A 12,146-nucleotide genomic window follows, 5' to 3' on the forward strand; every position below is an offset into this window, starting at 1 on the left:
TGGTGTTTGCATATAGGCAATCCCAGCATGGGAGGGCCCTGTCGGTAGTGCAGCATGCTGCTGTACCCTTTCCTAATAGCGTGCTGCTCAGTACAGCATTGGCATCACGCAGAGTGCCGTGACTAACACGATTGCATCTCAGCTGTGATGTGTCAGCCTGGGAAGTTCAAAAAGGTTATACTTACACAAAGCAATGTTGTTCTACCCTCTCAATTACCGTGCTTGAAAATTTATTCTGAAGGGGAATTAATTGTTCCTAAATGAAGTTCTTTATTTTGTCTCTACAAGCAGTCAGGTAGTATATTTGGATTATTTTGTAAAGTTACTGAAAACAAAGGAAAAAATTGTTATTTTACCTATGCTGTAACCAAAAATGGGAAATTCTGAGTGATCACGTCTCTTCTGAGAAGTCTGAGCAAAATTATCTGGAATAAGAGTATCCAACTGCTGAGGCAATGTGAGACTCAGGCGAGTGTATTTTTCTCCAGAGAATTTTTGGTGGACTGTGAGGTCCTCTAAAGAACCTTAAACATACCTTAAAAGAAACCTAGTGAGTCCAAATCCAAGGTCATATTGGTTTAATGATCTTAAAGTGGTAAATTTAACAAAGAAAAGGAGTAGGTCAATTGAGATTTTCATGGCAATCAGGGACCCTAATGGGACAGTCCTATTACAAGTGAATTGTTATTTCTTTACTTAAAAGTATGGTGAGATTCTTGCATCCCTCAAGCTGTTTTTCTTTTTCATTCCCCTCTGATTTCTCCCTGGATATACAAACCATTTCCGATACACACATGAGTTGGGAACTGAAAGTATACTATTATTGGAGGAAAAAAACAAAAACCCAACATATTTTTGGGGCATATCCTTTGATGTTGTGGTGCTGCATGCTTCCCCCACACTATGCTAATATGATTTAAATCAAAGCTTTTATGACTGAACACTTTGTCACCAGCATAGATGCAGAGTGTTTTTTCACAATTGCTTTCTGACTTCCATCATATCAACATATCTTTGCTAGATTAATCCAGGCATTTTGTTTTCATATTAAGTACTTCCCAGGCCTTTACAAAATGCCTAGTATATTTTTTTTTGCATTAAATTGTGTAATAATTGCTTATTTTAAAAGTTGCTGCTTTGCGCAAAATTTGTTTTGCTTTATAATCTTTTAGTAATACGCCTGTGTTTAGAGGTAACTAGTGTACTTAAAGTCTTCATTACTGTGCACACAAAAAGATGCCTTGTACTGAGATCTTAAAAGAATTCTGAAAGTTACAAGCTGAACTAGTGAACTCTGAAGTGAGTTTTTAGTCTAATTTTCAGAGCTGTGAAAGAAATATTTTCCCTATTACTGAGGTATATAATAAATTCTTCTTTTCAGGGAAAGGGTGATACTGCTGAAGTGATTAAAATATGCATAAGCTTTTTTTGTTTGGTATGTATTAGAAAGATTTCCTTGAAACTTAATGTGAGTCTGCCTGCGGCAAAAATGAGACTGGGGCAAAAAATTTAAGTTTGCCCTTCTAGTTATATTACATTTAAATTTATGCAGTCATAAGTTGCCTGTTGCATGTAGACAGATATATATTCTTGTGGCAGGCCTGTATTAGTAAGAATTTTCATATGCTCATATCGTGAGGTCTGATTGTGAGGCCATTTACAAAATCACAACGCATGATGCTAGAAATGGAATTCAGTTCAGAGGGACAGCTCAGCTTGATCCTACTGGTTCGTGTTACATGGGGCTGAAACAGAGAGAGAATTTGGAGGATAAGGGTGGTAAAACCAATTTTTGTCAGTATTTGTACAAAAAATGCTACAAGTTATCACTGGAAAATTTGTCCTTAGAGTGAATTGGTACTTTGGAACAAGGATGAGTTGCTCAAGATGTTTTAAACATGAGTGTGAAGAACTAAAGTGTACTTAAATTTTACGGAAACTCATTTTAATTTAGACTACTCCCTTTATGGTTTAGCTTTCAACTGAAAGGTTGACAGACCATTTAATGTCAGAACTACTCACTGAGGAGTGTCCACCTAAAACGATAATATTCAGGAATGTAAATCTGATGTATTCAAACCTTGATTTTTGAATTTTTTAAAAAAATATTTTATTTTTTTAATCCAAAGCCATTGTTTTAGTCCTGTTTGGAAGGTACCTGGCAAACTGCACAGTCTGTTTGTCCTAAGGCAAAGCCAGGCCAGACCAGAGTAAAATAGTATATAAGCAGAGGTTGAATCTGTCCCTTCCCGGTACATAGTTTGGATTTTTGAATACCCACATTAGGTCTTCAGGAGCAATGAATGTCCAGACTTACCTCACAAGACATTTGAGAATTTCTCCGTATGGGCTTCAAGCAGAAAAATGTGAATCTCGTGGGAGAGTTTATTTCCATTTATTGCTACACCTAGTCTGAAATCTCTTGAAGTCCGTAGAAAAACTTGCTTTGATTCCAGTGACCTTAGGCCAAGCCCCCTTAGAACAAATTGATCTAATCTGTGAGGAGAAAAAACAGGTTTCTATACACAAGCCAAAATACATTTTCTTTTGTCTGTGTTTCTTTACCAGTTTCATGTGCTATATTCACATGGCAGTGGAAAAGAAATCGTTATAGCAACCTGCAGGTATCCAAGTTCATTCAGGTTATTTTATTCCATTTAATATCAAATTAGGCCTTTATAGATAGTTGACAGAATGCACACTCTTTGGCATTTCGATGTTGAGTATCTAAGCTCAAAAAAATTACCAAAAATGCAGTTTCTCTCTGCGTTACTTGCATTTTAAGAAAAACACTCTGAAAAGTCTCCCAGAATGCCACTGTTAGCTCAGTGTTAACAAGCTGTTTGTGCAAAGCAGCTTTTACCTATGTGCAGCAATAGAATTACTTATAAAAATCAGTGAATGCAAATTCCGAGTTACACAGATTTTGATAAATCTATATCCAAATAATATAAAAGTGAAAGGGGTGGTGTCTGGTCTTGCTCAAATGCTGTACGTAGCAGAGCAGAACTCTACACCAGGCACTACATTTCACTTTGCTACTTCAGGTGAGAAGAAAAATTGCTTACTGATGATAAAGAAAATGAATCTTTTCCCAGTGCAAAAATAGACCTGTCAGGATATGTTTATTAAGTGATTACTATTCATTGATTGCAATTATGGAGGAAGTTATAACTAAATAATAGTGGGTAATCTAGATGAAGAAAAAAGTCTTGGAAAACTAATAACAAAGCAAAAGACTAAGATATAGCAGTTGCTAAATCTTGAAGCAATTTCATGCCAGAATTTTAAGATGGAGGATTTGGCTTTTGCTTGAATCATGTGAGTGTTGTTAAAGCATGCTGTTATAAAACAGATCTGTTACTTTCACTGAAAATAGTATTTGGATGTTTAAAACTGTTGGGTTTAAACTGTTGTGGATGGTGTTCTCATATAAACTATCAGGATTGTATGCTAAGGACAGTGTGATATATATGGAGAACTTAAGAAACAGTCAAACCTACAATTTTAAAAGCGTAATTCTATCTGTAATTCATATCCCTGCAGCATGAAATATGACTATTATTAAGTCATTGGTAAAAAATCTCACCGAGAGACCAATGAAACCAGGATTTAATCCTAAATATTTATGAGTAAAATTTGAAAGCCTGCAAACATATTGTATCTTGCAAGGTAAGCTCTCACCAGAAGACGATATATGAGGTTTTCTTTGTGGCAGCCTGTCATATTCGCAAAGCCTTGCTCTTGTCTGCTCGCGTCCTATGTTAGATGTAGGTTAAGCAATCCTGCTTTCAGGCAGAAAGTGGCAAAAGACTGTAGTAAAGGCTATTTGATAAAACGGATACTCTGCTGCAGATTATGATCAAGACAATTCTTACCTTCTTTGTTCCTTTTTTTTTTTTTTTATTTTCAATGCAAACGAGCTGTACCCCCTTTGACAGCCATAGAAGCTGAACCTCCAGCTACCTCCAACTATCTACCTGCTAGGCAGAACACAAACAGGGATGATGTGTGCATCTCTGCAGACTCTGCTTCCTGGCCTTGGTACTGCCTTTCTGAATCTAACCCCAGAGGTGGGGATCTGCCACTCCCCTTCCTCCACTGGGTCCTTGGCCTCTGTACTGGAAATGTCAAATGGTAGGACCTGTTCCTTGGTAAATAATGGATTTGGAAATCTGTATTAGCCCTATGCCTTATCTTCTATGTTTTCAGGGCCTTGAATAAAGAAGAAAGATTTGAAAGCAGCACGATCCTGTCACCTATGTGGTGGGAGATAACGTAAAATTTTCAATACATAAAAATGCGCAGGAAAAAGAGAGGACTCTCCGAGCCCAGGGTGATTAAGATAAAATGTTTAAGTTACAGTATGGGAGACTTGGGTTAGGTGTTAGGAAATACCTTGTACCAGTAAAAGAAAAACTGAAGTAGATTGTCTAAGGAAGTTGTGGAATCCTCATCAATGGAGCTTTTAACAATTTAGACAAACATCTGTCAGGAATAGCAAAGAGGTAATTCATCCTGCCATGGGGCAGAAAGCTGACTAGAAAATCATTGAACTATATGAGCTCTCTTCCAGTCTGATTTTAAATGAGCTTAAAAGGAAGCATTCTTTCTAAGTACCTTATTTTATAATGGCCTATATTAAGATTTGTACTGTCATCCCCTTTAAGAATCTAATGTCGCTCTTAGAAGTAGAATTGATCATTTCTCCACCCAAGGAGACTAATCTGTGTTCTGTATTTGCAGAACAATGGGTTGTCAATGTATATATTGAGCCACTCTGAAGCATCCAAACAAAGAGCAAATATTACGCCCGGTAGGTAAATACTTCAAATCCTCTCCCTTTGAAGCACCAAGACTCACCCAGCTGAACACTAGATGGACAGTATTCCACCTCTGTTTTTACTAAAAAAATGTTTACTACAAATTTTTTTTCCTTGAGTGTTTTGGGATGACTGTGCCCTTTCCAGCTTTTAGACATGTTTATATTTATTGTAGACTGGAAGGAATACCACATATAAAGTGTAAAGAATTAGATTTTTACCTTATCATGAAGTCAATTATCGATAGAAACATTAATAATGCAGCATTGTGTTATCTTTGGATACAGCAGGATATTTTTGTCCCATGATAATGCTTTTTGTGTCAAAGATTTTTTTCTTCTACTACTGATTTTTCTTGTTGTAATTACAATGGTAATGATTCAAAGATGAGGCAATTTTCAGGAGAGATGGAAAGTGTGTGGGAGGAGACAGTGGAAAGCCATCGTATCTGACAACGAGCAATTTAGAAGGAGCTAGATGTATTAGACTTCTCCAATGCACTTCTAACTTAAAAGTAATCTGTAACAGTTTATAACCTATCAAGGCATAAAAAAATCTCTAATGATGGTGATAGAAATTTAGATTGCATGCTCTGTAGAGGGAGGAACACATTTTTTCATTTTATTTGAAAAACGCATAGAATATTTGGGTCATGACCACTTTTCATGACTGATGATATAGAAATACATTGGTAATATATATGATGACATGACCAAAAATGTTAGAGACATTGGCTGTTTCTGTATCTGCAGATTCAGGTTCATCACCTGTATAATATTGTCTTTACACCTGGTAGCAGGTTTCTTGATAAGCACATTTGTGCCGCAGTGTTTAAGGTACGTGGTGTCAAGCTTTCATTTGGAGTGTGAGAGGGGGTGGTTCCCTCACCATGCATCTCTTCAGCAAAACAGAAGAGTAGCAGATACCTCATGAATTAATCTGAGAGATTCTCAACGATCTCTGTCATTCTCTGCACATAATTTACATTTTAATTTCCATCATGCAAGCATAGAGAGACTCATAAGGTAGAAGTTTTCCTTATAAAGTGACATTTTGGTCACGTATGTTATATTATATCATGTTACGTTTTATAGCCAAACCCAGGGAAATGTACTAGTTAATTAGACCAGTGGTCATCTAGTCCAACATCACCATGCTTCAGTAAAGATGCAAGTTCCCAGTAAATAAGCAATTAGAAATTTCTTCCTGGAAAGATAATGCTCTTTTTATCTTAGAATCATTGAATGATAGAATCATTTAGGTTGGAAAGGACCTTTAAGATCATCGAGTCCAACCATTAACCTAATACTGCCAAGTCCACCAAGAGGCCATTTCCTCTTGTCCTGTCACTAGTTACTTGGGAGAAGAGACCGACCCCCACCTCGCTACAACCTCCTTTCAGGGAGTTGTAGAGAGCGATGAGGTCTCCCCTCAGCCTCCTTTTCTCCAGGCTAAACAACCCCAGTTCCCTCAGCCGCTCCTCATCAGACTTGTTCCCCAGACCCCTCACCAGCCTCGTTGCCCTTCTCTGGACACGCTCCAGCACCTCAACGTCCTTCTTGTAGTGAGGGGCCCAAAACTGAACACAGTATTCGAGGTGCGGCCTCACCAGTGCCGAGTACAGGGGCACCATCACTTCCCTGCTCCTGCTGGCCACACTATTTCTGATACAGGCCAGGATGCCATTGGCCTTCTTGGCCGCCTGGGCACACTGCCGGCTCATGTTCAGCCGGCTGTCGACCAGCACCCCCAGGTCCTTTTCCGCTGGGCAGCTTTCCAGCCGCTCTTCCCCAAGCCAGTCTTTTCCAACTGCATTTGCTATTGGGGTGCTTTGTTGGTTTTGTAAATGTGTCATCTTTTATTTCACCTCCAAAACTTCTGAATAAAATCTCTTGGCTGTAAAGTCCCCAGATTAGACACTGTCTAAATAGCTCTTGTTTTGAGTCTCATGCTAACTTTTGTGTCTGTTTTATAACTGTAAATTCCTATCCCAGTAACTAAAATATACTTCGCGACTTTCTGTATCAGGGATGAGTAAACTTTCTAAACGCTTTCTGTAGCGCTAAGGAATCCAGAACTACCATATGTATCCTCTTACTTTATCATAGCTGAGCAAGATAGCTGATTATATATATTTGGAAAGAAATATTCTATGTAGAGATTTGTATACAGTGAGAGTGGTTTGACTTTCAGGGAATTTAGGAACAGAATTCCTTTTCATCTGCAGAATTTACACGGGGCGGCTGGGGATCTTTTTTGCTAAAAGGCAAGCTTATTCATGAGAAAGAACTTTCCTGTTTGCATTCTTTGCTGAGGGCTTCCTGTAAATGATTGAAATATGTCACAGTGCAGTGTCGGAACACTTGAGCGGCTTTTTTCTTTCTCTGTATATTGGATATTTGCAGAACATGACCTTACTTCTTCCCTTTCTAGCCCAAAAAATTTAATGAGTGTGTTTTCAGCAAAGCTTCCTGCATTTTGTCTGGTACAAGATGCACCCAGCAGATACTGGTGAATAGTTTCCCAAACTAAAATCACATTTCTTTTTTCTCCTTTTGGAGGGGCTTCCACATGTGTTATATTGATTTTCTGGCCAATTCTTGAACTCTTAAAAGGCCACAAAAAGAGGGGGAGGGCAATCAATCAGGCAGGTGATCTAACTTTTGAAAAGGCAAAGCTGATTTTGCTGTTCATAGGAGTATTCACAGCGTCAGGCAATCTTCTCTTCTTCCACAGATAATGTTTTCTGTGTTATTTTGTACCCTGTGATGTCAAGCACAGCTTCAGCAAGTGAGTGAATTACATGGTGTTGCCGGATACAAAACAACAAAGACACAGGAATGCTTGTGAGAGGTCAGTGACATAGATTGTATAGAGGTAGAAAGGTAGCACCAGATCTTGAGAAATATATATGTATATACATATATATAATATTTATACTTACTAAGAAACAAATACAAAAGAGAACAGTGTCTGCCCATCCTTTTGAGGCCTGCTTGTTAAAGATCTTTTCCTTAATCACTTGCATTCTTGCTTATACATTCTCAAGGTATAATTCTTGTATCTTCAATATCAGTTTCACATAATCTTTCATGCTTGAAGATGCTTGAAGATGCAAATAAAGCCAAATGTGGTTCGCCTGACTGCTGCAAACTCGATGGAATAACAATTCAGACACAAGGCTTTACCTTTTCAGCTTCTTGTCAATTTTGTCTCCGATTCCTACACAATATCAAATTAACAGTAGGATGCATTAGAAGTTAGAGGCTTGTCTTCCTGAGATATTTGATGCTTTTGAAATTCTCTACTTAATATTTTCTTAGTTTAATGTTGTATTAAAAATATTAGTGTCAAAAAGAAAAAGGAAAAAATGGCCTCCGTAGCATCTCTGAAGTGTCAGTTCAGGATTTTGCTGTGTGATCTATTTAGGGCTTTGGGGAAAAAATGAAACTATTGAAAGCTTTCTCTTTAAACTGTCAGTTCTCTCTTGTGCGGTAACTACTCACTGAGGATGAAATACACACTGGTGTTGAATATTGATACATCCTTCTTTCACTAAAAGCCCTTACTAAGACAATTTTTTAAAAGATCTTAAGGATTGAATGTGAGGACTTGTTCAGCGTACCATCTATGAGGTATCTTGAGCCATTCTTATTGAACAAAGTTTTTTACAGAATTTATGTTATTCGACTCTTTTCTCTTGTTCTTTCTTTCCATTCCTATTCTGACCTGCTTATGAAATGCTTATTAGGATAACCTCGCTTCTGGAGATTATTCCTGCAGGTAGCCTCAGTCTATTTCATTTTAGATTATAGTTTTTCTATATGTGTAAAAAGAAGCAAAGTTTTCTGTCCAACAGAAATCATCATATAATGTAGTATATCTCGTTTGCTCAAAGAAATTACAAACATCATTTATGTAACTGAAATGTAAGAACTAAATACAAACCTGAGTGTTCTTGAAGGTGTTCGGGTCTGAGGTTATGGTCCATGTTCATCTCTGTATATTGAAAGTGCAGATAGTTGGAGTAATACTGGGGTCATTATTACCTGATTTATAGCTGCCGTGAAAATTGGAACTAAGTGTTTAGATTTCTGCAATTTCCAGGACATACTTCTGTAGTGTTTTCAGCGATATAGTATTGATTGACATATAACTGTCCATCTCATTCTGTCAGTTGTATTCAAAACCCATCCATGCTGAGACAGATAGGGACAAAGCAATACTGGTGTCTCATTAGTCTAGCAGCAGTTCACAGTCATAGTGAACTTTTTCCTTCAGCTAAAAGCTGAAGGAAAAGTGGGACATGAGAAATTAAGGTTACTGTATTTATCCTCATTCTCTCTTCATTCAATAACAGGATTAGAGCAGAAAGGATTCATGGTCCGGCTGTCTCCTTGAAGATTTTCAAATCTGAGAGCTGACCCTTGGCACTGGGTGCTACACACTTGACTTGAATATTTCACTCTAAATAAGTACCTCTCCTAAACAGTTAAGCGGTTTTCATGGAAAAGTAGTAACTTTTGCTTTCATAAAGACTTCAGTGTGACATGGATCATAACATTATACCTAGTGAAAATTTAGGCAGAGGAGACATGTTTGCCTGCTTATCCGTGTAAAGCTTTTCTCCCTCTTATTCTATTAAACTTAAAAGATACTTTTACTCCCGCCCTACTGTAATCTGCCAGTTCTATGGCCCATGACCGATGTCTAACCTCTGGGATTCATTGCCTGTTCTTGTGCTGTCTCATTGGTTATTGGGAGCCACGCAGTGAGTCCCAGATGTTCAAGTGTAAAACAGTTTCTGCATTCTCTCAAACACAGCTTACATAATGGCACCTAAGTCCTACCCAACTCATTTGTATTTCCTCTGTTGTTCAATGCCTTTTAAAAGGCTGTGAGTTTCCTGCATTCTGTAAATAGGGAGCCGTAATTTTGACAAACTGCCAATCCATGTCAGGGTTTATTGCTTTTTCCTAGTCCCATTGTATTTTTAGTTTCTATTCACAGTTTTTAACAGTCCAGCGCGGAGCAGGTTGATCAACTCAGCATCAATAGAGTGTGGCCTGCTTTTAAAATGCTGCAAAATAAGATATCATACAAAATAGCTGCAAGGAAAGGTTTAACTATTTCTTCTTAAATGTTCTGGAGTGGTTAGGGTAGACTGAACTACATGAGCTGATAGTTAATCTTTCATATAAGTAAAAAGTACATACACTTTTAACATTTTAGTATATTTTTACAGAAACCCCCTACAAAGATGACTCTCTTCTGTATTCATTCTATTTAATTATAAAATTGCAGATGAGATTTGTTTTTAGGTAGATGTTGAAAGAGTAAAGTTATTCATGAGTGTGACAAATGAGTAAGATTCATAATGCATCTAGACCACATATGTTTTAATTTGCCTCCAAATAGTCAGTTTTTCAGAGCATTGAACAACTGAGCTAAAGAACCACAGTGAATCAAGATGCAGTCCCTGTTCTGAAGAGAAATAGTAGTGATAATAGCTTTGTTATCTAAGAAATAAATATAATGTTGTAATCATGATTAAAAGCCATTCTTTTTAATTAAAAACTAAATCAGTTTGTAGTGAGAAACATTACTAGGTTGTGATTTTAGGCTAGAAACGATACTAGGAGGACAATTATCCAAAAGAAGAAATTAACCAAAAAAAAAAAAAAATCAGTTTAGGAATAACGTGTTTACTTTGGACATGGTGATTCATTGATCTTAAAAGTAGTACTGCTTCGAATACTGTGATTTTCCAATTGTTAGGAATCAAAAGGGATTGCTGAGCTTCTTGTGGAATGAGTTCTTCAAAAATAGCACTGAAGTTATTTTTGTAAACTCAGCATGCACAAGCACAAAACCCTAAATGTCCCAGAAGATGCTGATTCTCCTAAAACCAGAGACACATTAGTACAGATGAGAGAACTGACTTTTTGTTTTAACCATGGGGAATACCAGAGAGTAGAACTCAGTTCCTAATGTAGCAAGGTGCCATCAACTTTTCAGCACATTTTAAATATAAACTGATCTGACTTCTTTGCTTTCCATTTAATAAAGCAAGGCAAAATGTGTGTGCGCTGGGTTACAGATCACTTCTCTCTGAAATTAATAGAGGAATTAGCATTATAGCATATAGTTTTACAATGCAAGATAGCGTGCCCAGAATTAAGCAGTTCTAGAAAAGGAAGTTGGGTCTCTCTCTCCCTCTTCCCTATTTTCTTTTATTTTGAAATTGCAGCGTCACCTGCATTTGAACAAGAAAAGTATTACTGAAAGCAGGAAGCCGTAGATCATTATTTACTGCTGAAAAGTGAAAGCACAATATGAATATGTTAAAATGTTAACAGATTCTGATTAATTCTACTCCTTACATGTTTTTTTTTCCCAGAGTAATTTGATAACAGTACAGGAAAAATAATGGCAATTTGCCTTTTCTGGTTTCAAAAAAAATTGAAAAGATGTTTTAGACTTAAGACAGAAAATCACTGCATAGGAGTTTGTTAGGAATATGAAATGAAGGTTGACATTGCTCACTATGCAGCATTGTTAATAGATAGTTGAATTGGGCAGGGGGGCGGGGGGAAGTATAGTGACATAGATTTTTATATCTAATGCATTTGTTTGTTGGCTTCTTTGGAAACTAGGGGTAAAATTGCTTTTTGTTACTGCCTCCCTTGGATCGTTATTAATTGATTCTTTATCATGAAGCCAATCCATATATATCTTCATTGTGTCCTGTGAATGTTTGAACCTTTTTTTTTTTCCAAAATAAGTCAGAAATATTGATTTAGAATGGAGAAAGCCTTCCATATTTAGAGAAGGGGTTATTAGAGTCAAGGTCACTTTGTTTGTGAAGGCTGAGAGGGCAACAGTTGCTTGAAGGAAATACTAGGTGAGTGTTACACTATAGAAAATGTTAAGCTTGCGTAAACAGGTCTGCACTCACTGTTTCTGCATTATTCCTCTACAGAGATGGTTATGAACCAGAAGCCTAAATAATGTATGTACTGTGTTACTCTCGCATAGGTAGGTGGAAGGCTGAAGGGGAAATGAAAAAATCTATACTGACGCCCAAGCATTAGCTTGCAGTTGCAGCTCTCCTTCATTCAAATCCAGAGGGGCCTGTAGAGGTTATCAGTTTTATGCTTTTTCATTGGAATCTTTTGTTATATATTCTATAACAATTTTGATTGCTTATATGCTGAAGAAAAAAGTGAATGAAAATTGGTCAGCCCCCCTCCCTTAATTTCAAACAGTAGTTCATATCCTTTATCAAAAGACTGACTTACGTGTGGGATATCACTCAGATAT

General features: G+C 37.2%; 1 protein-coding gene across 12 annotated transcripts in view; it reads left to right on the forward strand.

Annotated features, from left to right (window-relative positions):
• TENM2 (teneurin transmembrane protein 2) overlaps positions 1-12,146 on the forward strand; it is a 763,074-nt gene that overhangs the window by 678,345 nt on the left and 72,583 nt on the right. The window lies entirely within an intron of this gene.

The sequence above is a fragment of the Aptenodytes patagonicus genome, chromosome 12 (genome assembly GCF_965638725.1).
Source record: "Aptenodytes patagonicus chromosome 12, bAptPat1.pri.cur, whole genome shotgun sequence".
In the NCBI taxonomy this organism is placed as follows: domain Eukaryota; kingdom Metazoa; phylum Chordata; class Aves; order Sphenisciformes; family Spheniscidae; genus Aptenodytes; species Aptenodytes patagonicus.